At 39.4% G+C, this 9,519-nt stretch overlaps 1 non-coding gene across 1 annotated transcript; it reads left to right on the top strand.

Annotated features, from left to right (window-relative positions):
- Positions 1–8,021: 8,021 nt before the first annotated feature.
- On the top strand, positions 8,022–8,128 carry LOC112999687 (small nucleolar RNA R71). Its single transcript, XR_003264897.1, has one exon. It is a non-coding gene; the product is annotated as a small nucleolar RNA R71 (small nucleolar RNA).
- The last annotated feature ends 1,391 nt before the right edge of the window (positions 8,129–9,519 follow it).

The raw sequence follows: 9,519 nt of genomic DNA, 5'->3' as shown, positions 1-9,519 counted from the left end.
AAGAGTGTTGGGAAGAAGAAGACAAACACAAGATTTATACTAGTTCAACCACAAACCGTGCTTACATCCAATCCCCAAGCAACCTGCGGTTCTTGAGATTTCTTTCAACCTTGTAAAAACCTTTACAAGCCAAAGATCCACAAGGGATGTACCCTCCCTTGTTCTCTTTGAAAAACCATGTGGATGTACCCTCCACTTGAACTGATCGACAAGAGATGTACCCTCTATTGTTCTCAGTATAGCAATCCCCAAGTAGATGTACCCTCTACTTGTACCACAAAGGATGTACCCTCCAATGTGTTGGGACAAAGAATTCTCAGGCGGTTAGTCCTTTGAATCTTTGTAAGGGGAAACAAAAGATATCTCAAGTGGTTAGTCCTTTGAAATCTTTTGCTTAAGGGGAAGGGAAGAATCAAAAGAATTCTTAGGCGTTAGTCCTTTGAATCTTTTGTAAGGGAGAAGAGAGACACAAAAGAATTTAGGCGGTTAGTCCTTCGTTCTTTTGGCAAAGGGAGAAGAGAATGAAAAATATAAATAGCACAAGTTTTTGAACAAAGAACTTTTCTTGGAAGAGAAAGTGTTGATAAAAAACTTTTAGAAATATGAAAAGAAATGAATCAGAAAATTCTGTAGAACGATATTGAAAGATTGATTGAAAGATGTTGAGAGATGATGTTGTAAAGATTGAAAGATAGATGATTCAAAGATGATTTATGATTCTTGATTCATTGTCTTTGAAACTCATGCCATGGTTACATATTTATAATCTTTTGATGACTCAAGTCAAAGCTTGTGACTCTTGGCAATTTCTTTAAAACTAGTCACTTAAAAAGTTGTGACTTTTTGAAAAAAAATCTTCAGAAATAAGTCACTTGAAGAATTGTGACTTTTGGAAATGTATTTTTTGAAATCAATCACTGGTAATCGATTACCATTAAGGTGTAATCGATTACACAACAACAGATGTGATTCTTCATTTTGAATTTTGAAAATTAAAACGTTTAGAAGCTCTGGTAATCGATTACAAGTGTTGTGTAATCGATTACACTAGTTTATAATGATTTGAAACTGTTAAACACAAGTTGTAACTCTTGAAATTTTAAATCTAAACGTTTTAAAACACTGGTAATCCATTACTACCTTCTGGTAATCGATTACCAGAGAGTAAAACTTTGTGGTAATGATTTTGTAAAAACTTGTTGTGCTACTCAATGTTTTGAAAAAAAAAATTAGTACTTATCTTGATTGAGTCTTCTCTTGATTCTTGAATCTAGATCTTGATTATTCTTGAATCTTGATTCTTGAAGCTTGATTCTTGAATCTTGAATCTTGATTCTTGAAACTTGATTATTGAGTCTTTGGAATTTGCTTAACTCTTGATTCTTTGGCATCATCAAAATAACCTTGGAAGGCATTGCTTCCACAATATATACATATTTTTTAAAGGCATTTTCATGACATATACCCATGTATATATATATTTTTTTTAAAGGCATTTTATGATACCTAAATGCAAGGTCTCCTCCAATGTGCAACAAGTTCAAATTCTAGTCAAAAAATCCACACAAACATGCCCTCATATTCATGTAATTCATGCATTTTTTGCATTCAACACAAAACTTAGACTCCTAGGCCTAAGTCATGTTTTTGGCGCTTTATTCTAGCTTCTTTAAACTGTCCACACACTCAAAATGGCAGCCATATATACATGAATTCATTCCACAAGCCAAATTTTACAACACCACGCGCAAAGGCCATTGAGGCATTTCACCGAACACTTGGTGGGCGCATGTTCAAACATGAAAAAAAATTAGGAACGGGGGTAATGTGACATGCCCATTCATACCAGAACCCAAGATAAGCCTATAGCCATCCCCTACAGTCCCCCAATTCAAGGAAACAACGCATGGATTCACACATACATTGCCTCACGAAATTTGCAAAAACCAAGCAGCCAAAACACTAAAATACTACAATGGAAAGCCAAAAATCAAAGAAAAGTGGCACTTACTTGTAGGGGGCTGATGGCACATCAAAACCCCCCATACTTAGCCTTTTGCACTCCTGGGCAAAATGAAACAAAGAACAAAATCCAAGGATATCAAAGGGAGACAAACAAAAACATTCACATATTTCTCAATGAACATCAAGGAATGAAAGGAATGGGTAACATCTAACATAAGGAGATCCAAAAAGTCAAGACATTCATGAAAATCATCCAAGCAACCCAATCATGGCAAAATAGTTAATCAGCTCAAGAATGAAAAGTGATAAAGCCTCACAAGATATACACTCTATCTCTCAAGTGTCTAGGCTACTATTTACCCTCAAAGCACCCATGAAAGCAAACACCACATAAACTTGGCAAGATTCTAAAATTGACAATCAACCCATAAACACAAGCACATGAGGATCAAAAGGTCTTTTAAGGTTGTAATGGGGCCAAGGACAAGGTATGGAGAAATATGGAATAAGTGGCTAAATCCCAAAGGAATAGAGGAGCAAAGGGGAATAAGTGCATATTAAGAAGAAAAAAATAAAAAGAAGTAAAGATAAAAATTAAACATGAAGAGTAGAACCAAGAGTTTCATCATTCTTGTGCCATTTAAGATCTTATTCACTCAACTTTATTGCTTTTCTTTTTCTTTTTTCGATTTTTTTTTTTATTTTTTACTCTTTAGCCTTTGAGAAACAACATTTCATTCAGCATGTCCAACATTTAACCAATATACAATGTACATCAAGTATGGCCCAAAATACATCATGAAGCATAGCCAGCAAAACAAGTTGTCCAATGAAACAAAAACCCCCCACACTTATTCCCAAAACAATTCCAAAGCTCCAAAATTCCTTAAGGATATGGTAATATCATGGTTTTTCACTTAAGGCTTGTAGTGAGCTTCAAAACAAGGAAAGGGACACAAGGCTCAAAAGGGCTATCAAAGGAATTAATTCAAGGTAAGTCCATTTGGCTAGAAGCTTATAAGAACAAAATTGCCTTAATCATTTCCAAATATGCATGTGAATTAGGACGCATCAACAAGAATCAAGCCAAGGCTATTGTGCAAGCAATCAATGGGGCAAAACACACCAAATGATTATAATGATGGATGGCTCAAATTCTCACAAAGGTAAAATCATCACTTTCAAATTGAGCTTTCAAAACTATCATGACATGTAGAGAAGAATCAAGGATTTCAAGTCACAAAATGTCAAGAACTTTTATTTTCAAAACAATTACCCATTTCTTGAACATATCCTATAATTCAAAGAAAAACATGCAAAGTCGTACGTGCACACAAAATTGACCCAAGATATTAAACTAAAAATCCGACGAAACTAACAACATTAACAAATTAACACAACTAACAAAACCAACAAAACTAGCAAAACCAAAGAACACTCCCCCCCATACTTAAACAACACATTGTCCTCAATGTAGCACAATTAAAAGATTAAAAACAATTAAATCATCAAAGAGAATCGGACAAGTGTAATAAAAGCAAAGAAGGAGATAGGAAAAGAAAAACTCCCTAAGTCATGGTGGAGGAAGAGTAGGGTGGAGTAAGGAAGTCTCTTCCACCACTACGTCCACTAAAGAAGGGTTCGTGAGGAATGGCTTAAGTCGATGTCTGTTGACCTTGAAGCTCTTGTTTGTGGAGTCGCTTTTGATCTCAACTGTACCATAAGGAAAAACATTAGTAACAACAAAAGGACCAATCCACTTAGACCTCAACTTACCACTCATGAGTCCAAGCCTAGAATTATACAATAACACTTTTTGCCCAACCACGAAGTCTTTTTTAACTATCATGCTATCATGGAACTTCTTGGTCTTTTCTTTGTAGAACTTGGCATTCTCGTAGGCTTCTAGGCGGATTTCATCTAACTCACTCAGTTGCAACTTCCTTTCCTCGCCAGCTTGATCCATAGAGAAGTTGCAAGTCTTCACTGCCCAGTATGCTTTGTGCTCAATTTCCACTGGAAGATGACATGCCTTTCCAAAGACAACCCGATAAGGAGACATTCCTATGGGTGCTTTGTAGGCAGTCCGATGTGCCCAGAGAGCATCATCAAGCCTGGTACTCCAATCTTTCCTGCTTGGCTGCACAATCTTCTCTAGAATTCTCTTGATTTCCCTGTTAGAAATTTCTGTCTGTCCATTAGTCTGGGGGTGGTATGGTGTGGATACCCTGTGTACCACCCCATACTTTTTAAGCAGGGCATGCATTGTCCTGTTGCAAAAATGGGTTCCTTGATCACTAACAATTGCTTTAGGTACTCCAAACCTGCAAAACAAATTAGACCTGACAAAGTCTGCGACAACTTTAGCATCATTAGTTCTAGTGGGCTTGGCTTCCACCCATTTTGAAACATAATCAACTGCAAGGAGAATATAAACATAACCAAAAGAGACAGGAAAAGGACCCATGAAATCTATACCCCAGACATCAAACACCTCACAGAATAGCATAGGTTGCTGAGGCATTTGTTGTCGCCATGTCAGTGTATTTCCTGCTCTCTGACACTGCTCACAAGTGCTGCAGATCTTCCACGCATCTTTAAAGATGGTGGGCCAATAAAAACCACAATCAAGCACTTTGCGAGCTGTCCTTTGAACACCCAGATGACCTCCCGGTGCGGAAGAATGACAGAACTGCAGGACTGAGTCAGTCTCATGATCTGGAATGCACCGTCTAATGACCTGATCACTGCACAATTTCCACAAGTAGGGGTCATCCCAAATAAAATGCTTAGCATCACTTTTAATCTTATCTTTTTGGGCCTTAGATGCTAAGGGAGGAAAAACAGAGGCAACTAAATAATTGACAATATTAGCAAACCAGGGAGTAGAAAGAGAGTCAGAAATACTATACAATATATACAAATGATCATCCGGGAAATCATCCCGAATAGGTGAATCTGCATCAGAGACACGTTCGATCCGACTCAAATGATCAGCAACTAGATTTTGTGCTCCGCTCCTATCACGGATCTCCAAGTCAAACTCTTGGAGCCAAAGCATCCATCGGATCAACCTAGGCTTAGAATCAGCCTTCTTCAACAAGTACTTTAGAGCTGCATGGTCAGTATAAACAATAATGCGAGTACCAAGCAAATAAGATCGAAATTTTTCAAGAGCAAAAACTATGGCTAGAAGCTCTTTCTCAGTAGTAGTATAATTTGCTTGGGCAGCATCTAAAGTCCTAGAAGCATAATATATCACCCTGGGCAATTTATCAATTTTCTGAGCAAGGACAGCCCCCAATGCATAATTTGATGCATCACACATAAGCTCAAAAGGGGCTGTCCAATCGGGTGCCTGGATGATGGGGGTGGTAGTCAACGCTCTTTTGAGGCAATCAAAAGCCTCTTTGCATCTGTCATTAAAGTCAAACTCCACCTCCTTTTGCAACAAGTTGGACAGTGGAAGGGCTACTTTGCTAAAATCCCTTATAAAGCGCCTGTAGAATCCTGCATGACCAAGAAAAGATCGCACCTCTCGCACACAAGAGGTAACCTGGTTCAGCCTCCTATAGTCAATGCAGACTCTCCAACTGTTCTGCACCCGAGTAGGAATCAGCTCCTCCTTCTCATTTCTGATCACTGTGAGGCCAGTCTTTTTCGGGACTACCTGGACGGGACTCACCCATTGGCTGTCGGAGATAGGATAAATGATTCCAGCTTGCAAAAGCTTGGTTATCTCCTTCTTCACTACATCAAGAATCACCGAGTTGAGTCTTCTTTGTAGCTGTCTTACTGGTTTAGCTCCATCCTCTAAATTTATTCGATGCATACATGTGGATGGGCTAATACCAGGAATGTCCTCCAGGGTCCATCCTATAGCCTTCTTATGCTTCTTGAGAACTGACAACAACTTCTCCTCTTGCTCATCAGCAAGGGAGGCAGATATAATCACTGGAAAACTCTTGCTATCATCCAAGTAAGCGTATTTTAAATTTGATGGCAGAGGCTTCAATTCTGGTGTGGTCGGCTGGACAATGGTAGAAGGAGATGGTTTCTCAGCCTTTACCTCATAATGAAAGTCAGAGGTATGTGTACTTCCTGAAACATGGTTAGTCCTATCTGACTCTATAAAATCAATCTCAAGAGGTAAAACACCACCACCAGGCATGCAATCAATATCACTCTCAGATTCACTCTCAGCATCAAATTCAGACATATGATCAAGTACAATTTCAGACTCAATGCATGAAGAGTGAGAGGCATGCAGATTAGAATAAAGATCAGTCATGTATTCATCAACAACATGGTCAATTATTTCAGCACGAAATACAGAAAGATCTTCAGATAGGTATTTCATAGCATCCAGAATATTAAAATGAACAGTTATATCACCAAACTCCATGGACAGTGTGCCTGCATAAACATCTATCTTAGTTCTAGCAGTTTTCATAAAGGGTCTGCCTAGAATGATGGGAACTGATCCTTGAGAAAATCCATCTTCCATATTCAAGATATAAAAATCAACAGGGAAAATCAGTTCACCAACTCTAACTAAGACATCTTCTATGAAACCAACAGGATAGGCAACACTTCTATTAGCTAAATGAATTACCACATCAGTTGACTGCAAAGGACCTAGAGATAGAGAATTAAAAATCGACAGAGGCATAACACTAACAGAGGCTCCTAAATCTAGCATGGCATTGTCAAACTTACTATTCCCTATAATACAAGGTATGCTGAATGTACCTGGATCTTTGCATTTTTCAGGAATTTGAGGAACGGATTTACCAATCAATGCGGAGACATTTCTGCCCATGCTAATTCGTTCACTTCCTTTAAGCTTCCGCTTATTAGTGCACAGCTCCTTCAAGAATTTGGCATATCTTGGAATTTGCTTTATTGCATCCAACAGAGGTATGTTTACCTCTACTTTTCTAAATGTTTCCAAGATCTCTTTCTCTGCCTCTTTCATTGTTTTGTTGGAAACTGCTCTTGGAGGGAATGGAAGAGGGGGAATGTGCTGCTTCTGCAAATCAGAATTACCTGTGGAAGAAGATTCACCTGCACAGAAATTGTTAGGTAGATTTTTGTCATCACCTTTTTCTGGAATAGAGTGAAGTTTGGTAGGTTCATTTGCAGATGAGGAAGGTGCTACAGGTTGAGGTCCTTGACACTGCTTTCCCGACCTTAATGAAATGGCACTGACATTTTTGGGATTTTGGACAGCTTGAGAAGGCAGCTTGTCAGAATTCTGGGACTGTTGTTGATTCAATTGGGTAGCTAATTGTCCCATCTGATTGGTTAAGCTCTGAATGGAGGCTCTGGTCTCTTGCTGAAACTGCATGTTCTGCATAGTCATTTGCCTCACAAGTTCTTCGAGGGAAGGTTGTGGAGGGGCCTCAACTGTTGGCTGTTTCTGGGGTTGTTGCTGTTGTTGGATTGGTGGAGGAATGTATGGTCTGCTTTGGCCAGCAGCATTTTGGAAGGAAGGAGCAGGCTGCTGTTGTTGTTGCTGAGGGCTGGACCATCTGAGGTTAGGGTGATTCCTCCATCCAGGGTTGTATCTGTTGCTGGAAAGGTCATAATTGCTCTGCTGTGGTTGATTTTGCTGCTGAGGTTGAGGAGGTCTATTGTAAATATTTGCAGCATAAGCTTCAGGTTGCTCAATTGCTCCAGGTTGCTTCATGGAAGGGCAAAGGTCTGTATGGTGGTCAGCAGAGGAGCACAAACCACAAACCCTTGCGACAGGTACAGATTTCTGATTCAAGGCCAGCTGGGTTACCAAGTTGACCAACGCATCCAGTTTGCCTTCAAGCTTCTTAGTTTCAGATGATGCAGATGGGTTTGTAGCTACCTCATGCAGTCCTCTAATGACTATGGCATCATTTCTGGCGCTAAACTGCTGGGAGTTGGAGGCCATCTTCTCAATTAAATTTCTGGCTTCAGCAGGGGTCATGTCTCCAAGGGCTCCACCACTGGCAGCATCTATCATACTTCTCTCCATATTACTGAGTCCTTCATAAAAATATTGGAGAAGAAGCTATTCTGAAATCTGATGGTGGGGGCAACTGGCACATAGTTTCTTAAATCTCTCCCAGTACTCATACAGGCTCTCTCCACTGAGTTGTCTAATACCTGAGATATCCTTCCTAATGGTTGTGGTCCTGGAAGCAGGGAAAAATTTTTCTAAGAATACTCTCTTAAGGTCATCCCAGCTCGTGATGGACCTTGGAGCAAGGTAATACAGTCAGTCCTTTGCCACTCCCTCTAATGAATGAGGAAAAGCCTTCAGAAATATGTGATCCTCTTGGACATTTGGGGGTTTCATGGTGGAGCAGACAATGTGAAATTCTTTCAAATGTTTGTGCGGGTCTTGACCTGCAAGGCCATGAAACTTTGGAAGCAAATGAATCAGTCCAGTTTTAAGAACATATGGGACATCCTCATCAGGGTATTGGATGCACAAGCTTTCAAAGGTGAAATCAGGTGCAGCCATTTCCCTTAGAGTCCTCTCACGAGGTGGAGGTTGTGCCATGTTCTCAGAATGTGCAAAATCAAAATGCTCAGAATCAGAATGCTCAAAATTATAATGCTCAAGATCAGGATGTTCAAAATCACCAATAACAGAATGCACAGATTCACCAGTTATGGAATGCTCAGAATGATCAGAAGGTATAAAATGATGCCTAACTAATCTATGAAATGTCCTATCTATCTCAGGATCAAAGGGTTGTAAGTCAGATGGATTGCCTCTAGTCATACACTACATTCAGCATGCACACAACTGTCGCAACGTGCCCTTCGCGGGCGAGCGAGGGCGAGGCTCACGGGTGCGCTTTCCAAAGGAGGAAAGATGCACGGAGTCGCCACCAACGTTTATTTGTGGAAAACGTCGGGAAAACCGAAGGAAACCGGTCAAAATGAAAATTCTAAGTCCGGGAGTTGTATTTACGCTTGAGGAAGGTATTAGCACCTCTTACGTTTGTCTCGAAGGACAACAGCCTATTTTTTAGAATTGTGGAATTGTGTTATGTTACCTTTTATTTCTTTTTATTTTTTGAGGTCGACAAAAGCGGGGCTTTTGCTCCTACGTACCCTCCTTTGGAGAGGAAATCAGACCTACGTAGTTCTTACTTATGCGTGAAACAAGTGATTCTTTTTTACTTGAAGAGTGATCATTTAAAGGCGTTGGACCTTTAAAAATGATCCATTTTACTTAGTAAGAAACCGGAATGAAGAACTTTCAAAAAACCTATTTTTGTGGACGAGCTTGACTAGGCGAGTTGATTTTAGCCTTAGTTTCACTTTAGTTTATTTAGTCAATTCAATTAAGAATGAGAAATCCCAAAGAGAAAACGTACGATTTGATCTTTCGCTTTTATTTTACCAAAAGGTATTTTTTGATTATTATATTATTATTTTACCTCTTTTTTGATTTCCAACGTGGTTACGGCACGACCGAACGGTCGGAATTCATTTTAACCAAATTTAACGGATGATATAATTCAAACGATCGGTGGAAATCTATTTTATTTTTACATTAAGCGA

Source organism: Glycine max, chromosome 15 (genome assembly GCF_000004515.6).
Source record: "Glycine max cultivar Williams 82 chromosome 15, Glycine_max_v4.0, whole genome shotgun sequence".
In the NCBI taxonomy this organism is placed as follows: Eukaryota; Viridiplantae; Streptophyta; class Magnoliopsida; order Fabales; family Fabaceae; genus Glycine; species Glycine max.
Note: the sequence above shows the minus strand (reverse complement) of the source record. Positions and strands in the feature narration are given on the sequence as shown.